The sequence below is a fragment of the Erithacus rubecula genome (genome assembly GCF_903797595.1).
Source record: "Erithacus rubecula genome assembly, chromosome: 1".
NCBI lineage: Eukaryota > Metazoa > Chordata > Aves > Passeriformes > Muscicapidae > Erithacus > Erithacus rubecula.
Window position 1 is genome coordinate 107,045,057 of NC_136658.1, and position 17,255 is coordinate 107,062,311.

General features: G+C 40.8%; 1 protein-coding gene across 4 annotated transcripts in view; it reads right to left on the reverse strand.

The window, feature by feature from the left end:
* Window positions 1–17,255, reverse strand: part of AGPAT3 (1-acylglycerol-3-phosphate O-acyltransferase 3) — an 84,638-nt gene that overhangs the window by 30,803 nt on the left and 36,580 nt on the right. For 2 of the 4 annotated variants that reach the window (XM_079307528.1, XM_079307529.1), the window contains exon 2: window positions 15,686–15,806. The exons of the other annotated variants lie outside the window; for them this stretch is intronic. The gene's annotated coding sequence lies outside the window, so the exon portion shown is untranslated. The remainder of the gene's footprint in view (window positions 1–15,685; window positions 15,807–17,255) is intronic. 4 annotated transcript variants of the gene reach the window in all.

Here is a 17,255-nt window from a genome sequence, read left to right on the forward strand (position 1 = left end):
GGTTTGTGTTCAAAAGGAACAAACAGCCTGTGCAGTGTCAACAGCTGCTCTTCCAGCCTTTCCCATCTCATATTTTACCTAACCTCCAAGTCAGACCCATATATAGGAATCTCTTTAGTTCCTGGATAACAATTGCTCTGGTTGCAGAGAAGAGCTTAAGTAGCTTAGAGAGCTGCCTGCCAGAGAAAGGAATTTAGCATGTAGTTCCAAAAGCCTGGTTCCTTATGAACCTGGATTTTAGTGCTGACAGTGCTCACATCCATGTAGAGATAGGAGTAACAAAGAAAATCCAACTTTGTCATAAGAGGCTCTTAGCACCCCCTTCTCCTCTCCCTGGCTACTTCCATGAAACTTTGTAGTATTCCAGTTATTTTGGAGACACCCTCACAGACACTCACCAGCCAGCCAAGTGTGTCTGGAAATTCCTCCATGAGCTCAAAACATACCACAGAGAGACAGATAAATGTATTTGAGCAGGACAACACTTTTATTTCCATAGCAAAGCAGGCTAAAAAATCTGCCAAGCTCAACCTCTTCAGCTCATCCCATTTAAAGACACAGCAATGCTGTTAGCCCAGACAAATTCATGGTTTAAGCACGTGGGCATGGTCACAAATTCTTTGGGTAAGGAGCTTGTAGATAGTTGAGGTTTCCATATATTCCACAAGCAGCAGCCACAGCACAGAAACAACCCCCCTGAAACGCACACTGAGAACACTGCTCAAAGCTCCAACTTGTCTGCAAAGTCCTGAATTAGATGAATACTCTACACTCCTCAGATTGCGTGGTTTGGTGCTGTGGAAGACACAGGCTGTTTTAATCTCCAGGCACTTATCTCAGAGACAGAGACTCAGTCAATGTAGGACACCTATCATCTCAGTGCTTCTCTTTAAGCTGCCTAAATAAAGCAGCAGAGCACACTGGCTTTTACACAAACATGGTGATATTTCAAGCACAGGCCACTAGATTATGGGCACATTATCCACAAATGATAGAAAACACAAGCCCAGCCCAGGGCTCAGGGGTCACATTTCACTAGTTTAGGGCTCACACTGCACTTCCCAGAGCACCAAACCATTCCCATGGCCAGAGGATTCCCAAGGAAACAACCCGTTCCCATTGTCTGTGAATCACCCCCCAGCATGTAGAAATTAGGAACCTCTAGGCTATTGTGGCTGAAATAGCACACATTAAAAAAAACCCATTATGGGAATTGCTAATAAAATCCAAGATAGACATCATTAAAGATCTAATAGAAACAGAGAGAGCAAAGCACTCTTACAATCAATAAGCAAAAAAAAAAAAAAAAAAAACAACAAAAAAACCCATGGGGCTGTGAAATTATGTAGTTCATTAAAACTATATGTCTAGCATAGATCTCCCTTCTCAAAAAACATTAATCTATTACAGCTGAAAATACAGCAGTGCCAAAACACTGTGATCTGAATTATTTTGCTCTTAGGGTGCATTAACAAAACCAAAGCATTCATGGCAGGTTCAAGCATTTGGGCACATCACTCAAGCAACAGGATAGCTCTAGGAATGAGGTAAAATCACTGTCAAATTACCTTTATTTCTAACACAAAATACACCAATCAATCACACTAAACACGTGTTAGTATTCCACGTTCCTTTAGTGGCCAGAAGCTGAAAGCAGATTTTGGCAGTAGGGGGAAAAGAAAGAAAAAGCATTTGTTCCAAATATCTTGTAACTTGGAAATGGACAATTAAAACACACCAAAAAAAGTGCAGAGGATTCTTATGAGTTTATCCTATATATTAAGTGATGACAAGCCTACACAGAGTGATAAATCAAGTATTTATGGGCTAAGATGTTTCTTGATTGGTGAAAAAGGACAATTTTTTTAGGGACTCGTGTCATGGAGAGAATTTAACCAAACAAACTCTCTAAAGCAGCAACGACTAAGCCAAGAAGAAAACGTGATGTCTAATGCTCTTATAATTTCTGTGTACTTTGGTTCTGCCCTGCTGGGGAATGCTGGGGGTATCCTGTGAGGATTCACAGCTGGTACCAGAACGTGAGGAGACATGGCTGGCTAATGGGGAACCCTCTGGATTATTCCCTATATTATACCCCTATTTCAGCTGCCTGAAACTTTGAGCCTGTGGTGGTCCCTCACCCTTCCACCACTGCCTGAGCACCATGCTTTCTATATTCCAGAAATGCATATTTATCTTTCTGTTTTGGTTTTGTTTTTTTTTTTTCCTATGGTGATGCTGATTTCCAAGGCTTGGGGTGATATTGCATCAGCAAAGGAGCCCCAAGTCTGGAGGGTGCCACAAGTCCCAGGGGTACAAAGAATTTCCATTTCTACAGATGAATTCCTTAGAGAGGACAAATCAAATTTAGCCCAGAAAGTGACCAAAATATATCTGGTCCAGCAAGTTAATAAGGGTGCTCCAACCCAGGAGAAGCAAAAGATCAGATGGAATTACAGAAAAAAAAAAACAACCTCGAGTTAATCTCTCCATATGCAAATTTGATTCCCTGCTGAACTGGTGATCTCTGATCTTAATCACCCCAGCTCTGTCTGAGGATATTCTAAGGGAATTGCAGCAGCCAAACTAACACATTTAAGAAGAAAAAGGAAATAATTAGTCTTTCTAGTTACTTCCTACAGGGCAGACTTGAGTTAAAAATTAATGAACTAAAATATTTATCAAAGTCAGCTTTCTTCAAGCAACAATAAAGAGTTAAAAATACCCAAACCAACAAAGGCAAAAAAAAAATGCTCCGAGCTACTGGCATTAAGTCTCATCTATATCTAATCAAGAGGTTTGAATAAGCTCTTATTTCACAAACAAGCAGGTGATGTAATTAATTTTCTCCTGAACCTTGAGGTTGTCGAAGAAGAGGATCTGACCTAATACCAGCTAATTCCTGCTGTGTGCAGAATTGTAATCTCTCCTGCAAACCAGATTTGACCTGGATTCAAGTCAAGAATTTTAAGAGGGAACAAAATAAGGGGGAAAAATGAGTTGTAAGAGATGTGTACATGTTATGCTGTATGCATAATGCACACAAATTTATATTTGAATCAGTACAGAATCTAACTGCTATCAGATGAACACACCACACCCCAATACTGAGTTAAGACATGAAAAATTCATGAAAAACAACACTGGGTTCATGTAAATACTTAGCACATAAACTTCCTTTATTTAAAAATTACATTTAGCAGGACTGCAGCAGATGCCCTTAAGCTCTAGATCTCCTGATTTTAACATTAAAACTGTAAAGTCACTTACATATCCCTATTTTCTTGCACATTTTGAGGACCACAGAGACTAGTAATCACATACATTTTAATTTGAGCTGCCACACTGTATAGCTGAGAGTTTACATATCTGCAGAGAATCACTGTAAAGCTTAAATGTAAATAAACTCATTAATATTACAAGTGTGTGCATACACACACACAGAGGATCGTAGGCATGTAAATAGTACAGGCATAACTGCCTGGAGGAAAGACTTGGCAAAATAAAACCAAGATGATCCTACATAGATTTCAATTTCTTTTGTTTATTAAACACCTTATAAAAAAAACTAAACAAACCAACCAACAAATTAATGTGTCGTTCTGGAAACTTGTTCTCAGCAACGTCACACCCCTTGGAAAGTTCTCCAGCCATATTAATTCCAACTCCACAAGCTTTTCCTTTTACAGTTGATGTGTGTTTTATCACTAAATCTAGTCAACAGATTGGGTTTCTAAAAGTTGCTGTTTGCTCCAGACAAGGTTCTAAAAAGTTTCAAGATTTGTTTTGGCTGAAAGTCTTGGACATATGTGGGGACACAGAGAAATAAGGCCAGCCCAGAAATGTAGGGCAGCCCTGCCCTGCTCCTACCCTTCCCAAACCCAGTCAAAACACTCAGGCACGTGTGGGCTCCTGGCTCTGCTGCTCCCAGCCACCACCCTCCCATGCCCAGGGGTAGAATCTTAATTTTCACCTGCCTGAAAATTCCCTTTTCCATGCTGAAGACATAGTTGTCCCACAAACACCCTAATACTTGCTGAGCCTGTCAGCCTAATTTCTGTGTTACGTGCTGAGAGACAGCTGTGAGAACACTGAGAGCACAAAATAAGAGTGAAAGAGCTCTGTAAAGACTTGCAGAAAAAATGGAAATACACAGTCACCATCTTGCCCAAGTGGCATCCTTGTGCTCTCAGCTGAATAAAAACACAAAAAGCAACAAAACCAAGTCCTGTAACAAATAACACCAGAGCAAATCAGGGAAGGTATCTACCCCAGCCACACATTAGTAAGTACACATCAGCCTTCCAGAGCACTTCAAAAAGGAGCACCACTCTCCAGCTCACCCCAAGGAAGCATTTTAAAGGACAAGCCACCCCCAGCATAGCCACACAAAAATCCAACTTACCAATACAAGTAATAGGCTAAAGCCAGGAAGATCAGTGAAGCACACATTCCAGCTAATAAGCAAAAACCTGACTGGTTTACCAACATCTTCCCAATTTGTTATTGGTTAATAAACAGAGAAACAAACAAACAAACAAACAAAAAAGAAAAAAAGAAAAAAGAGGAGAAGAAATGGAACGGCAAAAACGCACGATGCGAGTCTTGGCTAGGAAATAGAATCAGTCTTGACATGGAGGAGGGATTATGGTGACAAAAGCACATCGAGGTAAATCTGGAAGTGCTTCAGCTACTAAAACTGCCCAATCAGCAGCCTGAAAAAACAGCTGGGTGTCCTCTCCACTACACGGCTCTGCCAGCCACTGAACCAAAAAAGCCCCCCTTACCTCAAGAATGAAGGCATGAATGGGGCAGAAGTGCACTAATATTTAAAACAGGTAATACTGCTCAATAAATATGACAGTCAGGTGGTGTTGCTGACAAACCAAGCTTTGCTCTAATCCACTAAGCTCCTTACAGGAAATTACCAGGCTGCAATGGAGCGGACTGGCTCGCGTGGTCCTGCGTGTGCTCAGCACGGCCACTCGACACTTCTTGGTTCTGCAGGACCCCACAAGAGATTTTAACTAAATCTAGATTTTAGCACAAAGGAGCCTCCCACTGCAGGACACAGTGGTGCTCTGTTGGAACTCAGAAGCCTGGGAGTTTTGAGCTTTCTGTGGTTTCTGGCACTGACCCCCTGGAGAACACTGCTTTTGATTGAGGCCCTGGAGAAGCTTCCAAATTTGAGTGATGGAACTAAAATCACAGGTGTGTGGTTAAATAGAAGTGTGTGATTTCACATGGTGAAGGGCTTGAAAATTGGGGTTTTTAGAATATAGTAATAGGTATAGGACAGGATGGAGGATTTTGAGTATTGTCTTTGTCTTCTTCCTTCATGATTTCAGGTAATACTGATTGATTGGATAGTGCTGCACTGCTGATCACAGGAGTATAAAAGTCCAAAGTATAAATAATATAGGTGTTAACACTTCATTGAAAACTGTTTAGCTTTAAAAGACCTTGCAGCAGCTGGATTAACCTCTATTTTGCTCACTTTTAGCTGGTAGCTGGAAGTGTTGCAGAGCTCTCTGTACTTTAGATAAGATTTAATAAACAACCAAGTCCAAACACAAGAAATTCATCTCCTTCTTGTTTTTAATGCTGACTCTGAGTGAAGACAGAAGAAAATGAAGACAAGCCAATAATTAGGTGCTGCAGTTATTTACAGTGTTTCCTCTCTCTTCTCCCTGCTCCAAAATCAGGGCTTTTGGAAGGCTTGAGCAGGCACAGTCCAGGAGTTTGGTCAACAAAAAGAAGATATTGGAGGCTGAAGAGGAAGAAATGAGGTGGCAGCAGCTACACCCTGTGCAGGAACAGGGTGTGATGGGGTGGGTGAAGCTCAGGGTCCATCCAGATGTTCTGCACCATATTCTGGACAGTCTGGGTAAAGAGAGACTTGGGGGCACATCAGGCTGGACAGTGATTCTCATTTATCAACACAGCCCTCTGAAGGTGCAGCATAACTCACCTGCTCAGAGTTAAGGCCTCTAAAGAAAATAAATCCAAACAAAATCTAGCTTAAATAACAAATATAAAATTTAAGTGGTAGTCACAGGCCCCTGACACTCCCATTTTTTGACTGCACTTTAGCAACAGCACAAAAGAGAGCAAAGTCATGGGGTAAGCCCCTCTTAAAACCCTGGCTGCCCTGGAGGTACAGTCACATTAGAAGATTTCAATAAAGTTAAAAGAGGCAGCACAAAACCACTTAAGATGCAACAAGAATGTTTTTACATTCAAAAAAACAGGCAGTGCTTGGAATTATTTGGCCAAAATGGGAAAAGGAAAAATAAATAAGAGGCTGTGAATTTAAAAGTTACAGACAAATAGGAACTTTTACCTGATTTAGCAGATCTGAGTGAAATAAGAATTAAAAGCACACACAAATTAAATACAATATATTCCTGACAGTGCATTAAGTAAGGGTCCGGTGGAAAACCAGGACAGAAGCACCACAACATTCATGAAATAAAGGAAAATTCCAGGTTCTCTCCATGCACCAAGTCAATAGGTGCTCCTGCCCTCTGGTATCCTGCACAAAGTCCAGGTCTGATGCAAAATCTTTTGCAACCTCACTCACAGCTCAACCACATTTCTCAAATCAACTCCAAGATAAAAACCTTACTACCATCTACATCTTTGTCAGTGAAGGACATAGCTTGTAACCAAATTGCAAGGAAGAATCAGTTTCTGTGGACTCCAAAGGAATTTTTACTGATTGTGTTCCCCAATCTCATTTTGAGATTGCTCACACTGCTTCTGTTCTCAATTGCAGAAATAAGGTTATATTAAATAGCATCAAACTAAACCCCAAAGCCCAAGAGACAAACACACAGCCAGTTCAAAGATGACAGGGAGGTTTCAGACATGCAGAGTCACTGAACTGGCACTTGCAGTGTTTTCATAGGTGAAGCTCAATCACCAGTTTCCAGGACTGCTGATCAATACCTTCCCAATGCACAACATTCATTACAGAAAATGCACATAATGGATTATGACTGGGCACAAGACAGCATCGTGATTTTTTAAATGAAAACAAAACCCAAAGTAGCAATTATCAAGAGGCCTCATTTGGAAAAAAAAATAATTACAATATTGAAATAATTGCCTATATTTGGAACAAGGCTTACTTAGTATTTTTATTATAAAAGCTATTCTAAAATTATAGTGCTGGTATTCAAACAGCAATTCTATAATACCAGTCCTTACATAACAAACAGAAAAGGAGTTATCTAACAGAAGCCCTATTAGTACAAAATTATTTGAGTAATAGGCCTCTTGCAATGTATAAAATAGATCAGTGTTATGTAATTACAAAATGCTGCCAATCTTAGTCTCTGATTATTAAGAAAAAAATCTCAGTCATGTCTACCCATCTCTGAGACTACATAAAATGCTCCTCTTCACTCCAAGTGGTTGAATTTTCAAGACAAATGGGAACTCATCCTTTGTATTCAGATAAAAATAAACGACAAAAGAAACCTCAGGAGTGTTAAATGCATTTACACACCAAGCTGTGAAATGTAGGGAGCCACCTGCTAGACAGATTGGGTGAATCTGGAAAATGCTTTGTGGCACAGGCCCATCACTTGTTAAAACAGGGATGCAAAATAATGGATAAACAAGAGTCTCACCTGCGAGATGTTACAGGGAAAATGAAACACTTTGCTTTTTGGATGAAAAACTATTCAGGAGAAGAAAATTAAGCCTGATATGACAGAAAGAGAGCCAGCCAGGAGACATCTGTCTGCATGCAAATGTGCTGTGGCTGAGCAGGGGGAAGGCTCTGACTGCTGCTGCACAGCTCTCAGCAAACACTGTGCTCATGCCTGCCAGCCCTGCCCAGGTTCAAAGCTCTCCTTTGAAGTATGAACACTAATTGGGAAGAAATGGAAACTCTGTCTTCTAAGAAATGCTGAGCTGCTTTAAATTTCAGGTATAAAACATTACCTTCTGCAGAAGAGGAGCAGGGTGATTTGCTCTCTGATCCATAGTAATGCAGGATTCCTGATGCAAGGGAATGGGCAAGGACAGGAAAGCTCCTGGGGCTGTCTGGTGGCAAAGCCACCACCTCCTGAACCAGTGTGTCCAAAGGAAAATCCACCACCTCCTCAATTAGTGTGTGTTGGAGTGAGTCAGGGGTCTTTCTGAATTCTTCAGAGAGAAATCAAAGTGCAGGGATTTAATCAAAGCCTTTGGAGGGATTGAAGTGTATTAAGCCACTTACACATAAAGTAGACATTTAAGGAGAAGTTAGTAAGTTTTAGGGTGAGCTCTAATGCTTTTAGTAAGTGAAAGGTTCAAAGGCCAGAGTGGCAGTGAAAGTTCTAGTGAAGGTTGAAAAACATGATGTTTTCAGTAGAGGCTCCAGAACCATGGATGTAGACAGCACTTAGACATAATAGAGCTATAGTAAGAATATTGCTTACATTTTTCAGATAGAACAAGATAGGTTGCATAAGTAGTCTATATGTAGTTTACCATGCTAATAAACTAGAATTCTAATAGGTTAAGGAGTGGTGTCTGAGTTTGTGTCTTACCTTGTTGGGAAAATCCTGTATAAGAGTTTGTACTGGGGAGAGTTGGTGCTTTTTTGCCATTTGCTTCCTCTTGCCTTTTGCTACTGCTTTTGCCATTTTGAGACTGATGTGCTTTGTAATAAATAACCTTTTTAGCAACTATTAGCTGCTTTGCTTATTTAGGACAACCGATGAAGGTGGAGCAAGAGCTCTGGAGGTTTAATAACCTCACAAGTGTGTCCAGAGGCAAAGCCACCACCTCTTGAGAGTCAGCTCAGAGCAGGAATCAGCACATCCCCTTTGTTCATTTATGCCTCTGCCCCAGAGTTTGCTACCACGAGCTGTACTGCCAGGATGGGAAAGATTAAACAGGATTATTTATTATTTTCATGATTAATAAGTAAGATGAACAGGGTAAAGCAAAGGTCTCAGGTGATACCAGAGCTATCCACATGCTGTAGGGATCACAGCTGCAAGACCAAAGACAGACAGAAGGAAAGTTTTCCCCTGCCAGTGCCCTGCTGTACTAAACCTAAAAAATCCCCAGAACAGCATTTGCATGATCTCAACTACAAATGTACCTCAGGAACTGCTCACAGCTTACCAGCAATGAAGAAAGGCAGCTCTAAAACTCAGAAGCAGAATATATGCCATGCAATTTTGACTTTACTGTCCCCAAACCTTCTCACAGATTATGACAAGTGATGAAGACCAACCAGCCTCCTGTCACCAGGCTGACATTTGTCACATGGACAAACACACCTTGCCTATACATTTTTATATAGGAAAATTATGCTTTCACCATGATATTTTCCATGGTTTGAGCCTAGAAGGAGACAGAGGCCATGTGGAGAGTGAGGGAAGACAAAAGTCACCATTCTTCTAAATCCAGATGTTTCAGATCTTCATCACAGGAGAGACAGGGAAGCAAAAATACTAACAGCAAAAGGAGGCATTCTGCTGAGTGACTGAGGCAGCTTCAGATAAAACCCACTGTTCTGCAGCCAACAACAAATAACAGGTGAAAAATATGACCTGAAAACACAGCAGCTACACAAGCAAAGAGTTTCTCAGTTGGTCCAGTGAGCAGAATTGGCAGCCTGAATTACAGTGGATGGGGAGCTGGATCCTGCTCAGTGCATTCACCCTGCTCACACAGAGCTGTGCATCTGCTACTCATGGCCCTAAGGGGGAAAAAACAAGACAGGAAGGGCTGTGGGACCCAACTTTCATTCTCTTTCATGTCACCCTTCCTGCCATCAGAAGCATGTTCATTCCTGAATAAGACATCTATTCTTCTTTTGGATTATTTCACTGACAAATATTGCACAAGGCTGGTATCAACCTGAGTCCATAATTACCCCTGTGGTCGGATCTCTTTTTGCATATACACAAAAGCAGGTATCTTTCTAAATAGATAGACCAGACTTATCAAGCAGACTGATAGCAAAAAACAAATATATGCTGAACAAAGTTTTATTGTTCTCTGTTTTCTGTTGAGATCACACCAGTCTCTTCTGGTCTCTACACCAATACTGGCAGCACCACACAACCTTTACACTAAGCTCCCCACCCAACAACAAAAATCCCTCAAACCCCCAAACAAGCAACTATAAAAAGGAGAAATCCCTTCTCCTGTGCAAATTTGAAGATTACATTTTGAACACAAAGTTGAACTGCACACACAGAAATGCTCACTTCTGTACAGGGTGAAATCTTTATAAATTAAAGAATTCTTTATAAATGCAGTAGCCTACAGTTCAAAAACTTAACTTGTAATTGGGAAGACTGTACATTGTGAAAATTCAGGCTTTTGTTGGCTGTTAGCTGAGAAACTAAACAGCAGCCACTCTGTAAACATCCCATCTGTCCTTAAAATTCACCTCAGAGAAAAACCTGAAAAGAAACATCTACAGCTCTCACCTCTTCTTAAGATCTCCCATCTCCTGGGTGGCTTTGGTATGCTATTCCTAAATAGGCCTCTAGCAGCATCTATAGTTAATTCAGGCCATTCTGGATTCTGCAGAGCATGGGACCCTTCTATGGTAACTCACAGTCTTTGAAAGATGCTGCCAACAAAAGATCATAAATCCAGGACTGGTCAGCCCTGTCACGATTCAGTGTTCCTTGTTCAGCTTCTTCTGAACAGTGGCCTTTTAATGCAATGTTTGAGAGAGACATGACCTAAATAGCCTTTTGCTGAGGGCTGCAGGAATCCCAGGAGTGATTGCCCCCCAGAAATCCATGTTTGCCTTTCAGACAGCAATGCTGCACAAGGGCTGCTCCACAGCTGACAGTGGAACTTTGGGAGTTTTCACAGATGCTCTCTTTATCATGACAGACCTAGACAAAAGGACATCCAAATATTCTGCCATTGTGACTACTTTTTCAGTCCTACAAGTGCCACAAACACTGATACTAATATAAAAATTAAAAATAAAAAAAACACAGATATCTCAGTGATCACAACCCCAACTAGGTGAGCAGCTGCCTGATGGAAATTTATCAATCTCCATCTCCATACATTCCTCTGTACTGCTTCCACTTCTGTCAGACACAAAAAAACCCACCAATGCAGGGGTTGTTTCCTGCTGGAACAGTTATAAAGTCTTGGAAGAAATGCAGAATGTCAAATTACTGGTATAAAAGTGAGCACCCACTTCTCTTGGAACTTGCAGTGTTTCAGAATAGTTTGATTGCCAAGTCAAAAGCTGCTCCCCATCACTTGAAAAATTAGGAGGTAATTAGTAAAGAGAGGTGTTCACTGTACCAAAGCTTCATATTCAAAAGACCCTATGTGCCAAACTGGAATTATGGATGTCACCACTGCTAGCTTGGCACTGCTCTTCAAAAGCTCCTCAGTTGGGCTGAGTAAAGGTTTGAGAAGCAGCATTTATGCTCTTATGAGTAATTTTTTATCTGCCAGAATAACCCTCAGCTTATCTGCAATTATGTGCCAAAAAATCAGATATTCAAGGATATTACAAACTGCCTGCAGTTCAATGTAATGTGTTAATATAGGACATATTTAGCAAACCAGACTAGCTTCATTTAATATAAACAAACAAGCAGCCTGGTCTAATTACCAGAACTAATCTAAAATAACCAATATTTCTCCAATCAAGACATATAACAAGGACTTTCATGCTATTTACTCAGCAATGTAAAATTGCTTCTTGCATCTGCAGATTTTGTTCACTTTTAAGCCCATTAAACGTAAACTACTTTTTATTAGTTCTACTTAAATTCTTTTTACCTTTACTGTAATAAACCAGATTTCGAAATAACTGGAATAACTGAGACTTCACTGCATTAATCAGGAGTATTTTACTGAAAGTTCATTACTTCCAGGCAACTGAGAGCTTTTTCTATGCTTGGTTTGACTGACTGCTCACAAGCCTCTCCTCCCAGGCACTACCATAGGCTCACTCTAAACTCATGTTTAAGGTCAGCCTGTCCTCAAGGTTTGCTTGTATAACTGCTTTTACACTTATTACTCATCCCACATCTCTGTCAACAACATACATCTTAAGCTAAATTGTTGGGTTTGGAGTTTTTTGTTGAGATTGGTGTTGGTTTTGTTTAATTTGTTGGGTTTTTTATATTTTATGAAGTAGATCATTTCAGCAGATGTTAGGAAACAGTTAACCCAGGGCCCACAGGACAGTAGTAAGGGGCATTGTTTATCTTCAGCACAGGAAAAAGAATTGCACAAAGATTCACTCCTGTGCATCCCTTATCCCATTAAACTCAAACACCACAGCCAAGGAGGAAAGGGAGGCTTTCTCCAGAGGGAGACACAGGTGCAGAGACTGGGCAAATTAATCAAAAGTGGCCTTGCTGCTAAGGCACAGGAATATTGTCCTGAGGCACATCCTGTGACAGTATTTGTATTTAAATCTGTGTTTTCTGCTGCTTTTTTTTACTGCCAAAGGTCCTGAATGTGTGACCTTCACAACTCTTACATGTGAGAACAATTGCTCCCACAGCAACATTGACATTTTCAAAACAATTACAAAAGAGTAAATGCCATTATGGCTTCTAAGAAATCACCTTCAGTTTGGATTACTTTTTTCTTCTCAAAATAAACAAACCCAGGAGATTGAGTTTGCTCCTTGAGTTCCACCAGCAGGTACCCCCAGCTGGAAGTGGATCCTGTGCTGGCCCAGAGCAGTGACCACCCTGGCAGGGCTGAACTGTGCTAAATAAATGTACCCAGCACTGTTCAGCAAGGAACAATAGGAAATTTTCCCTAGGAAAGAGGCACAAAGCTTAAGGGGGTGCAGTTTTTGAAGAGCAGAACTGAGTGCTACAGAAAAAATACCACAGTCATGCTGCCTTCCTCCAAATAAAAGGTGCAGCAACTCAGTGCCCTATCTATTAAAAACAGATAGGAGAGAACATTACTTCTGTAAATTGTGCAAATCAGACTCTGCCTAAAAACCAGATAAACAGCAGGGATCACACCTCTGGGAGCAGCTTTTCAGAACATCACTCTGCCACAGGAGAGACCTCTGTCTTACAGGCTTTGAAACTAACCACAGCCTCCACACTGGTAAATTAAGTATGAAAACAGGGACTGGAACTGGTCTTCCAATATACTTCACATTTTGCCTTGCTTGAACTGTAGAAATTCTTGAAACTGTGACTGCTGTGATTGCTTTTGTGAGCTGCTTTCAGGCCTAGCCTGATGAATTCAAAAATTATTTTGCTTTCCTCTTTGTGGTCCCAGCTTTTTATTAATAATGATTTTTCCAGCAATTTATGGAAATTATAACATTGACTAGTCTGAGAGAGAAATCCCCCCAGAAGGACACACAAGAAGGACAACAGCAGCAGATGACAGAGCACAGAATCACAGGATGGTTTGGGCTGGAGTGACCTTAAAGATCATCCAGTTCCAACCCCCTGCCATGGGCAGGGACACCTTCCACTATCCCAGGGTGTTCAGAGCCTCACCCAACCTGACCCTAAACAGCTCCAGCAATGGGACATTCACATTTCTGGGCAATCTGTGCCAGAGCCCCACTACTCTCATAGGGAAGAATTTATTCCCAATATCTGATCTAACCCTACTCCCTTTCAGTTTGAAGCCATCCCCCTTGTCTGTCACTCCAAACCCCTATAAATAGTCTCTCCATCTTTCTTGCAGGTTTCTTTAGGCACTGGAAGGCCACATTAAGGTCACCTCCTCTTTTCCAGACTCCACAATCCCAGTTCTCCCAACCTTTCCTCACAGTGCAGGTGTTCCAGCCCTCTCATCACCTGGGTGGCCTCCACTGGTGTTATGGGTTATGTTTTAACTAGTTGTTTTCTTTACCTTTCACTATAGAGCTGCAGTTTAAGCAGCCAAAAAAAAAAAAAAAAAAAGCAGCTAAAGCAGCAAAATAAAAAGAAGTAAAAACACGCAGCAAAAGCAGCAGCCAAAGCAGCAGCAAAAGCAGCAGCAAAAAGCTCAAAAAGCTAAAAAAACACTCAGCTAAATAAAACAGCCAAAAAAAAAAAGCTGGCAGCTCTATAGTAAAAAGTAAACAAAAACTAGTTAAAACATAACCTATAACAACTGGACAATCAAAGTGAAGGCTGGAGGAATTATTCAGGGGGTTATTTAATCCATGCAGCTTCCAGCATGGCCATCCCCCTCCCTCAGAACATTTAATTTCCAGATTATTCCCTGTTGCAGGTTCTAGTGAGCCAAGACAAGGCAGCACCACACAGGGATACAGAGAACAGCATGCAGGGCTGGGTATGAGAAACTCAGATTTTTTCTTCTCTGAATAGAAGCATAGATTGAGAATTCAAGAGCTGCTACAATTAAAAATCTTGCTCCCCCTATCCCAGCATATTTTAGCTTCTCAGTAACTCATCAATGGCTTTTTCAAGCCTTACACATAAAGAAGAAAAGCAAAAATTGGAGCAATGTAAGTTGAAAAGTATCCTACAAAACAGCAAATGCATAAAAAAGGGCTTTTTGTGATTCTGGGGCATTGCTCCTACACCAGTGTGTTAACATTTTACACAACCAGTTTTGAAAGCAGCTGGTCACCATGACACCAGGACAAGGCTCCTTAAATGAATCAACCTGCTGGGTGTCCCTGCACACACCAAAGCTGCAGGCACTCAGCCAGGTTCAGCTGCAATAAGCAATTTTTGGGGGTAAAATTTTTGACCCAAGAATATTTTGGGCTTGCAGGAGGTGTCTCCTTGCCCAGCTAATGAGCTGGGATCAATGCTTTCACTTCCTCTACAGCAGGAAAATGTACATCTCACAGGGATGTAACTCTGCTCAGGGTCAATCCATGCCCTGAACACAGATTGTGGCTGATCCAGTATGTGCTGCTTTATGAACTACAGCTTTGAGAAATATCTCCAAAAAATTAACATTTTTAGGGAGACTACTTGTCCTACAGCAGACCTTGAAAGGTGATAGAATACCAAAGCAATAATTTAGGTCTTTGCAAAATCACTAAGATTAAGTTATTTTCTTCCAAAAAAAAAAATACTAATAGCTCCTGAAGGGTACCAGAGATCATCATTAAAATGTCAACATCCGACAGTAACCACAGGTTTTAATATCCTGCCCTGAAAAATACCTGCTCTACTGCTGTGTCAGCGGGGTCTCAGCAGTTTCCCACTTTCCCTGCCACTGTCTGTAGGACAGACTACAGAAAAAGGCAAAAAGTAGGAAGCAGGCTGATATACTTAACATTTTCATACCTGGTTATTGGATAAAATTTAAAGATGTTCAGATTAAAGCATCTTAAGACAACCCCAATCAGCATTGATGAGATTTCTATGTACCCCATAAAGGAGGTCCTTTGAGCACTTCAAGGGCATAAGTTTCCCTTCTACATTTAAGGAAGGAGTAGACAGATAAATATTTCTAGAGTCCCACTGGAATTTATTTGTGGTTAAATCCCTGCCACAATGATTACCAGCAGATACAGCAAACACCAGACAGCAGAAGCAACAAGCTCAAGTGCTGATTTCATTCCTAAACTAAAATTCTCTGAGTGGGGGAGACTTCTGACACCTCTCCCAGCAGCTCATGCAGCTCTATGAAAAGAACAGGATTTGTACACCCCTTTTTGTTTTTACCCCAAAAGCACATTGCTACAGACAAAATGCAAATACAGAAACGTGGGGGAAGATTTCTTTCTTACCACCACCACTGGGGACCACTTCTGGCACCTGGTAACACTCAGAGCAACAGCAGAATCCCCATCTCCTCCCTCCAGGGAAGTACCACTGCTTATGTCTCAAGAGATTTGCTTTCTCATTTGCCTATAAGCAAAAAAGACATTCTCCAGTGAATGAAGGTGAAAATACTTTGTTTAGAAGCAAAATGCAATGCAAACGAGCAGCTGGCAACCCAGGTAATGAATAACTCAAACACTTCTTATTAATATTATGAGTCTTTTTCTTTTCCCTGTAGGAAAATAACACTACTTGATCCTTCTTTACATATATATTTACACTCAGCTCCACAGGTACCAACTGCTGTTGCTTTCAAAGGGACTAACTGGCACATGTCTATGAAATTAAAAGCAAGTGTTCTAAATTTACCACTAATAGTGAAATTGCAGCTTCTATTCAGACAGGAGCAAGGGCTTGCATACACAAGAACTAGCCTACTTTTCTGGCTTTACTAATCAGCATAACAAAAGGTTATTTCATTTCTCTTACCTCCAAACCCTGTCTTGAGAGAAGTTAGTGAAAAGGAAGCAGAAGCAATGATCTGCTCTCAGAACACACACTTAATCCCTATATTTTATTAAGAGTGTTTTTTATGATCCTGAAGCAATTAAGCTAATCATTATTTAATTTTAGATTACTGAACTGGAGATTTACTTCAGACACCAGCTCACTTTCCACATAATTTAGTCTCAGTAATTAGAGATGTACTTTACCCAGAGGTGGCTTGTTTAAAGCATGTTATCTAATTTCACAAGCCTCACACCATGAAAGTTTCATGAAGAAATCTACATCCCAAACTTCAGAAATGAGAAAAGCCCCGAAGACACTCAGATTTACCAGACTGCAAACCTGTTTTTCTTTATTAAAAAAAAATAAAAAATAAAAAATTCTCCAAAGGTGTGCCCAGCAAGTTAATGCATCACAAAAGTGAGCACAAAGCATTTCTATAACCCACCACTCCTTCAGCAGGTTGTGGGAACAAAGAGTGCTCCTCTCACATGGATCACTTCATTTATAACTTATTTTAACCAGGATGTGAACTCTGCAAACAGAAATGTTTGATTAGGATGCCCAGCAGGTACCTGCCACAGGATGTAACCAGTGATGAAACACTCAGAGAAGTGTTAACACTTAAAGGATTCTATGAGAGTGTTATCAGAGGAACAGAAACAGGGAGGTTCATACTGTACACACTGACCCTGGGCATGATGGCATTGGAAAACTGCTCAATTCCAACCTACTTCACATAAAATGTAGAAATGTAGAAATGTAGAAACCAAACTGTGCTAGGAAACACCATTTATCCTGATAGCTCCTGCCCCTCCAGCTCAGCTTTAGCTCTGCAGACGGGCAATGCCAGTCCATCCAGGCTGGGACATTGTCCAAGGCCAGTTTTATGGCAAAACACATTCCCTGGCTTTTGCAAGGGCATCATCTTCCACCACTGCCACTAAAGAGAAGGAAAACATGACCAGGCAAACATCTGAAAAACACACACTGCTTTTTGCAACTTTTTGCCTTCTAAATTCTCTAGCA